The 17,179-nt window shown below is 33.0% G+C and overlaps 2 protein-coding genes across 6 annotated transcripts in view; one reads left to right on the top strand and one right to left on the bottom strand.

The window, feature by feature from the left end:
- The window catches only part of LOC129946406 (flotillin-2), a 393,620-nt gene that overhangs the window by 147,743 nt on the left and 228,698 nt on the right, over positions 1–17,179 (top strand). The window lies entirely within an intron of this gene.
- LOC129946398 (glucose dehydrogenase [FAD, quinone]) overlaps positions 1–17,179 on the bottom strand; it is a 32,731-nt gene that overhangs the window by 14,888 nt on the left and 664 nt on the right. The gene's annotated exons all lie outside the window — the stretch shown is intronic.

The following is a 17,179-nucleotide window of genomic DNA, read 5'->3' as shown; positions in this document are numbered from 1 at the left end:
GTGTAGTCTTCACAATACCGTCAAAATGTTGCATTTCGCAGAAAGTGGGACTCGTTTGTTTGAGAAAACATTTTTCCATGATATATTTAGCATACTTTGACAACTATTGGTTTTCTCTACTAAATGTTCGTTAAAGCCCATCTTCGTATTAAGTTTCACTCCTAAGTATTTATATTCGTTAACCACTTCCAGGAGGTTACCATTGAAGTACCAATTATAACGAATCTGACTCCTAGAAGATCTGGAAAATACCATGATCTTCGATTTATTACTGTTTATAAGAAGACCCCATTTGCAGCAATATTCTGATAGACGATTTATCATCAGTTGTAAAACATCTTGTGACTCTGAAAGTAAAACCAAATCTTCGGCATACAACAGTACATTTATTAACATTCCAGAGCTATTAGAATTCCACCAGGAAGAAAATTCACTATGTCATTGATGAAAAGTGAAAACAAAAGGGTACTGAGGAGACATCCTTGTTTGACACCATTATCTATCGGAAACCATTTTGAAGAAACTGACCCATCCCAGACAGATGCTTGAGAATCAAAATACATTTCTTTTATAACATGGAGAAATTTAGATGAAATACCTATTTGCGAGAGCTTATAGAAGAGAGCATAACGATTCACCAAGTCAAAAGCTGATTTAAAATCTACAAAGAATGAGTAGTCCTTCTTGTTCTGGGCCTGGTAACCTTTGACAATCGAAGTAATTGAGAGAATGTGGTCGGTGGTTGAATAGTTTTTCCTAAAACCAGCTTGAAATTCGGAAAGGATATTGTTGACGTCCACCCATGATTCCAATCTGCCTGCAAGAACTCCACAAAACAATTTCACCAGGACATTCATAAAAAAAATTCCTCGATAATTTTCAACCAGGTCTAGAGCTCCTTTTTTGTGAATCGGGAAGATCAAAATTTTTGATGATGATGATTCCAAATTTATAATCCCCTAATTCCATGTTCCGCTTTAAAATTTTCAATATCTTCCTTATTTTTCAAAAAAATTCTCATTAGTTGTAAGTCTTCAAAAGCCATACATTAATTTTAAAATAACGCTAAAGCATTTATTCTAAGAATGGTATAAAAGCCGTTTTCGATGTTGTTATGAATTTGTAGTGTTAACATTATAAAATAAATATTTAGATGTATTAAAAAAATAACGTTGAAAACGGGTATTCTTGAGTTAAAACACACGTATATAAAATCGGTGATTGAAAAAAACGAACTATTTAAAAACAGAAAGGAATTAACATTTAAGTTTTTTTTTTCAAAACTTCAGATAGAGTCAAACGAAGACCTATAAGTCTTTAACTATGTTAGGTACTTACATAATTTAGACTGTCTCTAGAAGATAGAGATTTTGTACTTTTGCAAAATCATCATACGTTGGATATGTTGTGATTTAACTTAGCCTTAACAAATCCGGTTCCGGTTGTCTTTAAAATACCACATTCTGAAAGTCTGTTGTGGTAGAAACATTTAAAGACGATAAATTAACCGTCCAAAACTTCAAAGGCGCATCATTGACACGTGTTTTATTTATCGTAGCAGCAATTCGAATTATAACGAATTCGATGCGCTGTCCAACTCTATCCAGAGAATTGTGTCCCATTTTGCGCACAATGAGATCAATTTTACGGGAGGTTTCAATGTACACAATTCTTCGTGGCTGCGCTTTTCGGGTGAGAAAACATCAGAAGGAAGGTATGTTGAGATTTTTGCTGAGTTCAACCACCTGACTCAGTTAGTTGACTAACCAACTAAAACTCCTGACCTGGCAAGTCAACGCACCAACGGTCTTGACTTGTTTCTTATCTTTGATCCTAATAAATATGCGATCTATGTATTATCGTTTCTAGGATCATCCGACCATTGTGTTATTTCTGCTAATATCCCTTGCCAAAAAAACACCAGTTAAAGAGAAAGGCCCGTATGGCAATATGAGAAAGCCAACTGGGATGGTCTCAACGACTTTTTCAGGAACTTTAATTGGTCACAATATTTCATCTATAGTGACGTGGATTCCAGCGCAGATATGGTTACAAATTTAATCCTTTTTGGAATGAGAAATTTTATCCCGAATAAGGCAAAATCTATCAAACCCAAAGAAAACTCATTGTTTTTTTTATAAAGATGTAAGTTTCCGGAAAACCGGAATAAGTTCAAACAAGCTAGAAGGACTTGTAACGGCCATATTCGACGCATAACATTTTTGCATGACCAGATATTACGGCAACAAATTCTATACAATGTCCCAAAAGTAGTAAACATTTAGGGTCATTTGTAAGAAATGTGCGCAACGCCACGTCATCATTAGTTCCTGCGCTCGTTTGCAATGACATTCCTTTTGTAACCTGGATTGATAAAGCCAGTTAACTTGCAGCACAGTTCGCTATTAATTCGATGCTGCCAATGAGTGAAATGACTCCTCCTGTACTCATAAATCATTCTATCGGAGGAATTTTCTTTCACACTTGTTCAGTTTTAAGAGTATTTAAAGATTTTGACATTCACACATCCACAGGCCCGGATAGTATCCCCACTATTGTTCTGTAGAGGTGCTCTTAAACCACTGCGTAAACTTTTCCACCTGTCCTATTCCACAGGTTTCTTTCCCAGTGGATGGAAAACTGCATTTGTCCAGCCTGTCCCTAAAAAAGGGGAATTCTCTCTCCCTCTAACTATCGTCCAATTGATATTACGTCCCTTTTTTTCGAGGTCATGGAAACGCTGAGTAATTTTCAGCTTAAGAAATATCTTCAAGAACGAAAGCTTCTTAATGACTGGCAATATGGCTTTCGTAGCAATAGGCACAATGGTGATCTCATAGTTAAATTCACCGAACAGTGAAACAAATCTTTTCATCGTTTCCGAGAAAGTAAGATTATTGCACTCGATGTTTCAAAGGCATTTGATAGAGTTTGGCATGAAGCTCTCTTATCGAAAATGCTTGCTTTTGGTATTGATGAATCTCTTCTTTGTTGGGTTAGAAATTACCTTTCGGACCGTTTAATTCAAGAAGTATTGGACGAGTTCAAATCTGATATCCACAAAATAAAGGCTGGTGTGCCCCAGGGCTCCATTTTGTCTCCGACGCTATTCCTTAATTTTAAAAATGATCTTATGTCTAAAACTTCTCACCCACTAATTTTTTTCGCTGATGACAATACCCTCAGATTCTCAGCTTCTCATATTCGTTTTTAGATTCTCATCCATACTCTTCGGACGTGGACTACCAACAGCAGCGTATGATAAGCTCATTAAATTCCGATCTTGATATTATTGTACAATGGGTAAAACGGTGTAGAATTAAATGCTTTGAAAACTCAATGCTGTCTAATGTAGCAAAAGCGTAACTCTCCCCCAATGCCACTAACCATGAGATGTACTTGCATCGAAGAGACTGAAAAGCTTTCAGTCCTAGATATGTGCATTAGAAACCACTTGTTGTAGAGTGATCACATATTTGACATCGCCAAAAATGCTGCTAAGTGCTTAGGCTTGCTCCGAAGATGCTAGAAGTTTTTTTCCGCTTTGATCTGGCTATAATTTATAAATTGTTGGTGGATTTATAAAGCCAATATCTGGGCACGTGCACAGAATTTAAAAGAAAGCCCTTAGGTGGCCGTTGTCTAACTGAAACTTTTGTATCTCTCGAAGGGTTTTATGCCTGTCATTATTTTATTGCTACTTTCATAAACAATGCTCTAAAGAAATAACCAGTTGCATTCCTCCCCTCAAACAATTCAACCGTAATACTCTAGTTATGCCCATCATTACCCTTGGGCACAATTTCGGACGTACTGTAAAGTACAGAGATTCTTTCTTTGGTCAAACTACACGAATGTGGAATGCTTAACCATTACCAGACTCAATATTTCCCACTCATTACAATGTGCAGACATTCAAATCCAGTGTACATCCGCATCTCCTTTCTAATCCTACCCTCCCTTCCTAAATGCTCGCACTGTGTTCATTCATTAAAAGGGTATTCATATTCCCTTGAGTACAACAAAATATTCCAATTCAAGACGTTTCAATCCCTTAAAACCAAGCTTTTAATTTTTTTTCTTTTCTTTATATTTTAGATTTTTTTTGTCAAAATTCAACTTTGAACTTTAAAGAAACTCTGTCATTTAATTCAATTTAGTGAACTATTAGCAGTAAATTATAAATTAATGTGAAAACTTGAAAAGAACAAGAATTTCTGTTTCTGGAAATGACCCTAACGAAGTTTTTTTTTGCAATTTAAAAACAAACTTGAAAAAAAAGGAAATCGTTCCAAGTGATTTATGATATCGATCTTTAATAGAGATGAAAACTCTCAAGAAATTATGTGAAGGACGAATATCACTGGCCCAATGCTGCAGTATGATCGAAAAACCTTTTGAGCTGCAAAAACTAAAAATACATCGCTCGATTTTGTATTGATGATGCTGTTATGGTGACGACGACTACGACAACGACGACGATGTTTAGACATTGAACGTTAGCACAGATTTTTCCAGGAATTTCCCCACTTATTTATGGTACATTCCACTTCAATAATAACTTTGTCTGCAACAAAATTCAAGTTTTATATATGTACCCTATTAAGTGGGCATATCAACCGGCAAATCATCTATTTTTGAAAAATTAATAGCTAACTGGTTTGCCAAGACTTGCTATATGAGAATGCAATTTACTTTCATCCGCTGAAATAAAGTTAAAATTGTACACCACAGATTAACCTACTTTTTTTTTGTTTTCATTTATGTATTTCCGAGAGAGTTCTTCTTCTTCGAGGAAATAAACATTTCAAGATATTAAGTGCTTGAGGGAATTTATGTTCTTAGAGATAGAAAAAATAAAACATTCCAAGATGATGGACTTTTAACTGCAGCAACAAAGAGCTTTAAAAACAAATCCAAAAACAACAATGACAATGACGATGACGTTAAGTAAGCAAGCAAAATGATGTGTAAGAAAAGAATATGTCTGGAGGCTTGCTACATTTTAAAACAGGCATAATTACTACGGAATAAGAAATACGCACTCTCGTAAATAAAAGAGAAGTTTCTTGACCTTTTTAGAGACAAAAAAGAAATGCAACTGACATTAGGCATTATATTTAATTCTTTTTTGTATGCATTGTTGTGTTCTTTTGAACTTTGAACTTTTATACATAGTTTATCTCTTACTGAATCCCTTCTAAATGGGTTAGTATATAACATTTGTAGGGTACTTCTGGCTCTTGCAATTTCTAACTGACTTACTGACAGAAACTTTTATTCAAAGTCTTAAAGAGACAGTGATTGATTTTTAAGAGCCTTCAAACATTCACGCCTACTTAACCTATCTAATTGATTTGAACTTTAAATTAAACAACAAAAGAAAAATTGTAAACTAAAAAAGTCACTGACCAACAAATGTCTTCACTTTTGATCTCACCTTGATGACTAAGCAATCATTTTACTTATGCATTCACCAAAAATGAATCTCTAAGTTAAGTAGGTAAATAATTGAGGTAAAAATATTAAAATAATTGCAGAAAAATAAGAGTGATTTTACCAAAATTTTCGAGTTTGTACAACTTGAATTGAAGGTAAATAAAGACTACCAAAGATTTTTGTGTACTTTGAAGAGTCACAGTCACGGACAAGGTAATTTTTAATTTGATGTAATTTTCTGCTTGGTTTTGTTGGATTGTGTTTTGGGGCCCTGTCGGCCGAGACGACAATTTATTTTGAGTTCAAATTGTTATTTACTTTTCGGAACCACAAAAGTTTATTAGACTGAATCTCACAAGTTTTGTATATTTATTGTCAACGGTCTATCCGGTGTAGTTGATTCAGTAACTTAGAAGCCTTCATTGAAAAAAAGCTGTCAAGCATACAAAAGCTGTAAAAGAAATCTAGCCCGACCAACAGAATCCTCCTCTATTAGTTTATTTAAAGTATTCGTGAAACATAGTTTATTAGCTGATTAGCAATTTAAAAATAAAGAATACAAGAAAAAAAAGAAAGAACACATCTTAAAGTGTAATTATTTGAAACAGCAAATGGATTGTTTATAAAACAGCGGTTAAGTATCAAAATAAATGATTTCGGATTTGATAAAATTACAAATTGATTTTTTCTCTTATTTTGTTTTAAATATCGTTATATTGGTTAATTGCAACTTCTAAAAATATAAAAAATTCTACATACATACGTCACAATTAAACACGATTAAAAGTATTTTCTATAAATCACTAGTAAAATATTACGCATAAGTAAACATCTTGCTAAAGTTTCAATAAGTTTTCAAGCAACATATCTTGTGATTCTAGGTACGCTTTGTTCTTTGAACTAAATCAGACTAAGTTGTATCATAATATGAGTTACAAAAGTATCGTGCAATGCTCTGAACTAATTTGTATGAACTTGATCTAATCATGGTACTTTCTATATTTGTTAAAAATCATTTGAAAAAAGTACGTATACGCCTGGGTGTATCATTAATAATACAAGTTTATATGCAATTTCATGTTACTATGAAATTTTGTAAAGTTTTAATAATGCTCATTGTAGGATGATTTTTCTTAAACAAATTTGCCATCTCGTAAAAAAATTCGCATTTCGTAAATACTTTATTATATCCTAACAATATTGGACGATTCTTTTCTTTTTGGTCACAGCCATTTCGATACTAGGGTAGTTACAAAAATTAGAACGTCTTAAAAAAGACGTCACCAAATTAAAAGTTGGCCTCTTTTTTGTATGAGCATTTAGTATATTAATGCTTTTATGAACTCGGGATAACCTACATTCAGAAGTCAGAACGTCTCAAAACGTTTTTAACTGGGTTTAAGGAGGTTATCTTTAAAAAAATGTATGGTTTCATTGGGGCTTTATGTTGCAGAAAAAGATGCTGAATTTCACTGCAATAATTCATTGATTAACTTTACTGTACACGTGTAACTACCATTGTTCCACCTACTGACACTAGAAACGTAAATACGTTTTTTACGATCTAACGGCTGGATACGAAATAATGGATTCTTTACTGTGATCACAAATTTTATCTCAAAGGCCTAGTTTTTCAGTACTGAATTAATCCTGTATTCAGATTAACTCAAGAATAAGTTTTTCAGTGGGTGTTTAATTTTAATATAATCATTCTGTTGTAAAAAAAAACTATCTAAATCGATAGATTTTAACATTTTAGTTGATAGCCACCAATCGTTGTTTTAGATCTCATTTGTTGTTCACAGTATACAAAATGAGTTAACAAAATTCTGATAAGTATAATAAGTCTTTTTCTTCTCCAAACAGTTAAATTTAAAATTTCGTATAAGTCCCGGAGTTGGTGTCTGAATATACAAAAAATTATTCATTTTTCCACAAAAAGAAATAAAAATAATTTTTTTATTGCTATTTCAGTATCTGTCAAAAACATCAGTAAAATCAAAATTAACTACAAGTTTAAAATATACTGAAAAAAAACTTATATCAGTGGTAGCTCGAGCTTAGCTTTGAAACTAGGATGATCTCGCACAGAAAAACTTGGCTTAGGGGAAGGAGCTTAAACGTTAGAACTTGTCGTATAAACTTTTTTTTTAAAAGTACATCGCAGCACATAAGAGCATGCGGCGGCGGCGTAAGTTTGTATCAACCAAACTACATAAACTTGAATCTAGATACGTTTCTATTTCAAAGTCTTGGTCCGATGCATTGAGTTCAATCCCTACCTTTTTATGTATTGACAAATCCTCCAAGAGAAATTCATAATCATATTCATATATTTATTCGCATATATTAATACAATAAGATACATTATCTTCTAAGGCAGTATAAACTTAATTATTTAATTTACATGATGTGTTGTAAGTTACAAAAAAAAAAAGCTAACAAAATTAATGCAAACAAAGAAAATTATAATTATTAGAGAAAAGTTACAATAATACTTAATTATTTCGAAATAAAATTAATTTTAATGACTTAAATTGAGTAGGAAGGCAATGAGAGAGAAAAAGGATATAAGTTATAGAAAGAGAAAAAAAAAGAAGAAAAAGAAAATCATCACTATGTTAATGTCTCCAAGTACTCAAAATCAAATCAAATGGGGTGGCGCAACAGTCCCTTGTGAACCAGGGCCTAGTGACTTACAACTCTCAACCATTCCTGTGTGCGAGTACTGTTGTCAGGAATGGAAGGGACCTACAATTTTAAGGCCGAATCCGAACGGCTAATTTGAGAAAGCACTTTTTCATGACAAGAATTACTCTTGAAGAAATTGTCAATTCCTCGCAAGAGGCAGTACCCGCGAAAATTAATTTTTTAAATTAAGGTGGCACAGGCAGGGATTGAACCCAAGCCCCTTGCATGACAGTCCAACGCACTAACCATCATGCCACTGGTCTCCAAGTACTCCTTGAGTTTAATCCCGAACAACTTTAAGAAAGTACGATCATCTTTATTGATCGGGGAAGAGAATTCCACAGACGTATCGCATTTATAAAAAACTAGCGCTTTGATATTAAGAACGCGTAACGCAAAGGCCGAATATTTAAAGTTCTAAGAGAATGCGAATGACATATCTTATTATGAAGGTAAGGTGGTTGATGAGTTTGCAAAACATTGTGTAGCAATGTTAACGTTCTAGATTTTCAAGAGTAACGCCATATATTGATTTAGAAAATTGAGAAACGTGATCGTACTTTCTTAAATGGAAGATATACCTAGCTATGCTGTTATATGCAACATTAAGCTTACGCTTGTGCTCATAATCACAATTATTGAAAATTTCACAGCCGTAGAACATAATAGGAATCAGAAGTGTTTTGTCTAATATGATTCTTGTTTTTAAGGTTGTTATTTTATGATTAGTCCACAGCATACGAAGCCCTCCGTAAACCCTACTAATTGTTACTCGAATATGGTGATTCCAAGAAGGTCTTTTGGTAAACGTAATTCCTAAGTTTCTTGCTGAATCGGCAAATTCAATTTGATTATTATTTAAGTATATTTTGGGGAAGTCATATGTGTTGATTAACTTTCTTGAAATCATCAAGCATTTAGACTTAAATGGGTTTATGCAAAGTTAATTTTCCTGAGACCAATTATGAACCATGGATAAATCCTCATTAACCTCAACTGCTGCATTTTCAACCAAACCCAGGGGAAAGCTTTTCCGTATCTGAACATCGTCAGCGTAAATATCCACTTGACTGTTTTGTAAGCAAGCAGGCCAGTCATTTATATACATGGAAAATAATAGTGGGCCAAGTGTTGAACCTTGTGGGACTCTTCTGTCCAAATTCTTGTCATTAAAAGGGCTTTCCCAATCTGATTTGCAATGATTGAGAGTCGTAAGTCACTCGGCTCTAGTTCTCAACGGATTATTGTGCAACCTTATTTATTTTATTTTTAAGCGTAAACTCTGCTAGTCGGAACTCTCCCAAGACTAGGTTACAAGCAGATGCAGAATTTGGTGAAATCATCTGAACTCGAAAACCAAATTGTGTTAAACCATCTAGGTGAAAATTGCACTGCTTATGCTTGTTTCGGCGTATGCATCGAAGGGGAGTAGAGGAGAAGATGAAACGATGCGCTGTACGGGCTGTACGACGAATACTTAGCCAGAAGGGGAAAAGTCCTACGACTAAGATAGCTGGGTCATGGACCAATGCTAGGGCCCGGAAAGTCTTCGAATCCACACCCACAAGACAGCCCAGTAGAGGAAGACCGCGAATCTGCTGTATGCAATACAGCAGAAATTAAATTTAAATACTTGAAAATATTAAAAAAGATTATTGAATGTGGCTTCACTGTCAATTGGATAATTCTAAAAATCTTACAAAAAATTATAGCAATATTTCCTTGAAGTAACTAATATGTAAGCAAATGTCTAGAAAATTAGTAGACTTTCAATACTACAACAGCAACTTGATTGGGGTAAGGTGTCCTAGGAACTTATTAGGGTCTTAGGTTATATTTCAAAAAACCTAAAATGCGCCTGGCAAGCAGAAGGCTGACCCACGACCACGGCTGAAAAAAAAACCTGCCAGACGGTAACGTGATACCAAACAAGTAAAAAAGAAAAAAATCCAAGTAACGATTTTTTATAAATCTAAAAAACTCAAAAAGAATAATTTTCTCCGCAAATATTTTACGATAAAAAAAGATTTTATTTCCAAAATAATTTTATGCAACAAAAAAAAACGTTTTTGACAACTGGTACAATTTAAAAAAAATCCAATTGACAGTTTTTTTATAAACAAAAATAAAAACCTAAAAAAAACTGTACTAAAACTTGGTAAAAATTTACTTTCGAATCAACGCCTTTCCAAAAATTAAAAATATTGGCTTCAAAATGTTTTTAACTCACAGAAAAGATTGTTTTCAACATTCAATTAATTTTGTATAAGAATCCAACAATCAATTTTTTTTATAAAAATTAAAAACTTTTAAGAAATGCTAAATAAATTGGTAAAAATTGGTCTTTGACTAAAAATCTCGTTGACGAAAACAGATTTTGAAATCAAACTAATTCACTATATGCAAAATATTGTTGCTAATTTTTAGTTATTTTTTGGAATAATTCAACTGACAACTTTTTTAACAAAACACAACATCTCAATAATTGGTATAATAATAATATTTTTTAAATTAATACCTTAATTTATTTAAGAGACATTCGAGTAAAAAAATCAATTGGAGATTTTATTTAAAAAAAACTGTTAACTTAATTTTTGCACAAAATTTATCGAATGTTAACAGCAAAACTTTTTATGAGACGAAATTATTTTAAAGCCAATGTCTTAATTTTTTACAAAACATTTGAGTGGAAATTCAATTTTTGGTAATATTATTTAAATATTTATTTGAAAGCAAAAAAAGCTGTCTTTTCGATTTTTCTAAAAAAATGACCAAAACTTAAAAAAAAACTTTTTTTTTTCATCGTAGCATTCAATTGTTTTGGATATAATATAATTTTTTTTTATTCGAGAAATATTCGTGGTTGAAAATATTTTTTTTATTAATACAAAATATTACAAATAACATAATTAATTAATTTCCAGTTGCATCAATTTGGTCAGCAAAATTTTTCTTATTTCTTTTAATTTTCTAAGTAAAAAACCGTATGATTTTTTTTTCTTGCTGATGTACTTTTTGCATCTTTTGATGTGATGTAAAGTATATATTTTTGTCGATTCTTGAAAGTACGTTTCCACAGACACCTTTATAAAAACCTTTAATTTAGATTGTAGGGACTTTATTATAATAATTTTGTATTAAATTCAAATATGTTTGCTTTAATTGTATTGAATATTATATTAATAAAATCCAAATTTTATCATTAATTTTAACCCAAAAATATTTAAAAGAACCTCAACATTTTTATAGTAGATGTAGATGTATTAATGAATAATTAAAAATAAAAAACAAATTATCGACCTATAATACAAGTATTAGATTCCTTAATTTTTATTATCAATTAACAATGGTTTCACATATGATTTCGAACTAATGAAACAACTGCGAACTATATGACTTGTACAAAAATAAGGACTCAAATTCGAATTCAATGCTTCATAGAGCTACAACTTTCCAAGTCCTATTTCTTCCCAAGAAGTGAGATTTGGAAGCTAAGAGAGCAGACCAAAAATTGTATCTCACAAACTGTAGTGCTATTTTATCAAAACAATAACAAGGAGTTAAACCAAAGCTAGTAATTGAGGAAATTGATAAACATAGATGCTTCTTATGATAGAAAGTAAAAATTTATAAAAACATACCACTTGTTTCTCTATCGACAGGTTTTTTGAAAAACTATTATCATACACTCTATCGAACTTGAACTAGATGCATAATTTTGTTTCTGCATGTGAATATTTATTTATTTTTAAAAATACAGATTGCAGTCCAAATCAATCTTTTCTTTTCACTTTCATATGCAACAAAACCAAATAACTGACCTTGTATACCTACAAAGATGATGGCATAGTCATGAGTAAAGTAAGCCATTATGTTGTAATAGACTGACAAGATCTCAAAACTTGACACCATATTGCTTGCCGCACTGCACGACTTTGTGCGTTTGTATCTCTTTTTTTTTTGTAAATTAACATAAAGGTCACTCCATTAACAACTTAATGATGAAAGTTGTTAATTGAGAGTTCAATGGTACCAGATCATGGTTTTGATTTATAAAAGTGGGTCAACAAGCCGGCTGTTTCAGTATTTGGTAACACACTTAAGCCCTTTAACTCAAAAAAACAACTTTTTAATCTTAAATAAGTACGTTTTATAGGACGATGAACGAACGATAACGTAAAAAGTATGATGGTACCATTTTAATGGCTCGAATTAAGTACCATCTACTTCTACTTGCTGCAACAAGGTGTCGTCATGGTTGTTAGGTACAAATTTATCTGTGTATCTTTTCTTGAATGCACTTTCAAACATTGTTTTAATTATTTTAACTCACTTTTTCTTATGATTAATACGTAACATGATTTGATTACAAATCTCATGCAATATATAATTTAAAAGACCAAAGAACAGCTCTGTGGGTAAAATTTCAGCTATATGAGAGTTAGTTTTGAGGCACACGCAAGCTTATATAGTATAGTTAGTCATACGTCCATTGGTTTGTATATCTCAAAGTATGCACGGTTTCATTTGGGTGGATTGTGTAATAGTATAACAAATTGTTGGTACGCATTTACAATAGGATGCAATCTGTCATTGTCTTCATTCAGTTGAATGCGAATTTGTATCTGGGAACCGGCATCTTTTCCTTTAAAACATATTATATACTTTTACCGACTGATACCGACAGACAAACAATGCGACGTGTAGAAGATACATAAATATTAAAATGGCGCCAAAATATATGTATTAGCTGGGCATTTGAAATTAACTATGCATACTTACGACGATATAACCTACTTATTTCTTCACATTGATTATTATCGAATGAAAAATGTTGCAAAATTATATTTAGGTATTTTAGTTTCATTATGTTATTTTGTTTTATTTTTCAGTTGATTATTTAACATCGATGATGGAGAGTTATGAATTATGATTATCAAGTTAAATGGAGGAAATCAAAATTGAGTGTATATAATACAAAAAAAAAACCGGCTCGCTATGAAGGTTTATATAAATTTCTTTAAGGAAGTTTGATATTATAAATGAACTATTTGTATAAGCTAAATGCGTCTGTCCAGTTTTTCTTTTGATTTTAGGGAAGTCTCCTAATTTTTTTGTCTTTTAATCGTATCAAGTGTTAAACAGTCACTTAAATTGCTTGAATTCAAATTTGTTCTTATAACTCGTTCAAATTCGGAGGGTTTTGTACCCCCTTATTATGCCAGTGACAGATGTGAGCACTAGGAAAAAAGGCAGGAGGTAGAGAGGAAGTGTCGGTACATTCTTTTTGAATTCTTGAACTTTTTTGAATAATAAGCACCCACTTCATGAAGGGAATTTTTGATGCCCTTAATAGGGAGGGAGGGTTTGATAAGAGATGTTGGTACACATTGGTTTTGAATTCCTGAATATTGCAACGAATGGATAAGATAGAGTGTGATGAAATATTTTATATTCGTGCAGTACGGCTAAGGAACGAATCTCTGTACTTGACAGTTAGCCAAAGTCGGGCTTGAGGGTATACTGATGAGCATCCTTTTAGGCATTTCGATTAAAATAACGGTAAAAAATGTAAGACAAGAAAATGTATGATATCATTGTAATCTTGTTTCTAAAGCCAAAATAAAATTGAATGAAAAAACTAGAAAAATATTTTCGAAAAAGACTTTAGAGAAGAAAATAAGTCTTTATTGTTTTCCATTTTGATTGTTTTTTTTTTTAATTTTTTTGCAGGTTATAAACGGTGATTTTTTAAGACCTTGAGAACTTTTTTAAAAAAAAAACGCATACAATTTGCAAAATCTCATCGATTCTTTATTTGAAACGTTAGATTGGTCCATGACATTTACTTTTTGAAGATAATTTCATTTAAATGTTGACCGCGGCTGCGTCTTAGGTGGTCCATTCGGAAAGTCCAATTTTGGGTAACTTTTTCGAGCATTTCGGCCGGAATAGCCCGAATTTCTTCGGAAACGTTGTCTTCCAAAGCGAGATAGTTGCTGGCTTATTTGTGTAGACTTTAGACTTGACGTAGCCCCACAAAAAATAGTCTAAAGGCATCAAATCGCATGATCTTGGTGGCCAACTTACCGGTCCATTCCTTGAGATGAATTGTTCTCCGAAGTTTTCCCTCAAAATGGCCATAGAATCGCGAGCTGTGTGGCATGTAGCGCCATCTTGTTGAAACCACATGTCAACCAAGTTCAGTTCTTCCATTTTTTGCAACAAAAAGTTTGTTAGCATTGAACGATAGCGATAGCCATTCACCGTAACGTTGCGTCCAACAGCATCTTTGAAAAAATACGGTCCAATGATTCCACCAGCGTAAAAACCACACCAAACAGTGCATTTTTCGGGATGCATGGGCAGTTCTTGAACGGCTTCTGGTTGCTCTTCACTCCAAATGCGGCAATTTTGCTTATTTACGTAGCCATTCAACCAAAAAATAAGCCTCATCGCTGAACAAAATTTGTCGATAAAAAAGCGGATTTTCTACCAACTTTTCTAGGGCCCATTCACTGAATATTCGACGTTGTGGCAGATCGTTCGGCTTCAGTTCTTGCACGAGCTGTATTTTATACGGTTTTACACCAAGATCTTTGCGTAAAATCTTCCATGTGGTCGAATAACACAAACCCAATTGCTGCGAACGGCGACGAATCGACATTTCACGGAAACAGACGCAATATTCTCTTCTGTACGCACTGTACGCATTCGTGTGGTTGGTTTAATGTCCAATAAAGTAAACTGAGTGCGAAACTTGGTCACAATCGCATTAATTGTTTGCTCACTTGGTCGATTATGTAGACCATAAATCGGACGTAAAGCGCGAAACACATTTCGAACCGAACACTGATTTTGGTAATAAAATTCAATGATTTGCAAGCGTTGCTCGTTAGTAAGTCTATATTCATGATGAAATGTCAAAGCATACTGAGCATCTTTCTCTTTGACACCATGTCTGAAATCCCGCGTGATCTGTCAAATACTAATGCATGAAAATCCTAACCTCAAAAAAATCACCCTTTAATTGACTTTTTGAAACTTTATATTACATACGCGTAAATAAATTAAGCCTCCTTGAGTCCTAGAAAATTCTACTTTCTACTTACGACTATCGAAAATAATAATAGAATGAATATTTCAATTAGTTAAGAAAGTTCTAGATTTCATTGACAACACAGTTTTTAGTTCAAAGGAAATTTTGTTTATGAAAAAAACCCGGCAGTTAATTGCTTGCTTGGATTTATTTTAACCTTTGAAAAGTGGTATAACCATGGAGCGAATTTTTAAGTCGTAGTACTAACTTGACGTTTACCTATTTTTGAGACTAAGGATGAAACCCCGAAAATTATTTCATACAAAGCAATGATCGTATATGGTTCCAACAAAATGGAACGACTGCATGCACTGCTTAACAAACTATAAGCCTACTTCAAGAAATTTAAAAGACTGGCCCATTCTGTATTGAGCCTAAAAGTTCTTCATTATGTAATTTTAGTCTAAAAATACAAGACAAACTTAAAGAGCTAATTTTTCTGCAGATTGTCAAAACTGAGATGTTTCGAATTCAAATATTTCATAACTTTGTGCTTTGATTTGCAAAAATTAACAAAAGAGTAACTTGTGCTATTTGGAAAGGGATATACTACCATTATTATGTAGACACAGTGTGAGCACTAGGAAAGGGAGACAGGGGGTTTGAAATGAGATGTCGGTGCACATTGGTTTTGAATTCCTCAATATTGCAATAGCTGGGAAAGACAGAGTGTGGCAAGGCATTCCACATTCGCATAGTACGGCTAAAGAACGAATCTCTGTATTTGACAGTACGACCGAATTTTGGCTCGAGGGTATATTGATGAGCATTCCTAGGTGCGCGAGTATTACGGTTGAACTGTTTAAGGGGAGGAGCAACTGGCTATTTCTCTTGAGCATAAACCATTTAAATAACGGTAAAAGAGGGTGAGACAAGAAACATTTCGACGATGTTCAAGTGACGTAAATGATCTTATGATGGTAATATCACCAATCAATCTAAATGCTCTACGTTCAATACTTTCCAAGAGGCTTAAGTAAGTTGCAGGAGCACCAGCCCAGATATGGGAGTTATACTCAAGCTTTGGACGTATACAAGTCTTGTAAATAACAGCCAGATCAGAGGGGGAGAAAAACTTCTTGCATCGCCTTAGAAAACCCAAACATCTTACGTCATTTTTGGCAACAGCGCGTATGTGATCGTTCCACAAAAGGTGGTTGGTGATACACATACCGAGAATATCGAGATGTTCAGTTTCCTCGATGCAAGTGCCATTTATGGATAATGGCAAGGGGTATATTTCGCTTTAACGATACAAGACAGCATTGCTTTTTCGAAGCATTAAATTCCACGCGGTTTCTTATTGCCCATTGTACAATGCTGTTTAGGTCGAAATTTAATGAGCTTATCATATTTTGTCATTGCAGTTTAAGGATTTTGAAAAATTCTTATTATGGATGCGAAGTTAAACAACCTCAAACTTTAAACGAAATGGTTAATAAACTGAAATTGCATATTTTTCATAAAATTGTTTGTACGGAAGCCTTAAACCAGTCTAGGTTGTTGTAAATCCGTTTGTTTACTTAAAAAGACAAAAATAAATGAATATTCCTGAAGAAAGTCATTAAAGTCCATTTTACTTAATTCTTGCTGTTTCAAACTCACTTCTATTCTTATTTCTTCAATTTAAAAAAAACTGGGGATATTAAGCCGTGATTTTAGTTGATTGAAGTGGAAATAAGCATTTCTTCCATTTCATAGAGACTGGACTAAAGACTATAACAGTTTTACCTCTTACAAAAGTTTATTATCAACTTTATGGCCTCGTTTTACAAAATACAAAAAACCCAATAAATTTATTCGCAATCTTAAACATAAATATTTTCCATTTAATGTGTAATTTTTCCGATTGTCAAACTCATTGCCAAATGCCATATTATTAAAAGTATAATTTTTATTGCAATATTTGACCAGATATGACCAAAATCAATTAAAAACGTGCCGGTTGCG

The sequence above is a fragment of the Eupeodes corollae genome, chromosome 2, assembly GCF_945859685.1.
Source record: "Eupeodes corollae chromosome 2, idEupCoro1.1, whole genome shotgun sequence".
Lineage (NCBI taxonomy): Eukaryota > Metazoa > Arthropoda > Insecta > Diptera > Syrphidae > Eupeodes > Eupeodes corollae.
The sequence above is the reverse complement of the archived record's forward strand: the minus strand, read 5'-3'. Positions and strand labels throughout refer to the sequence as shown.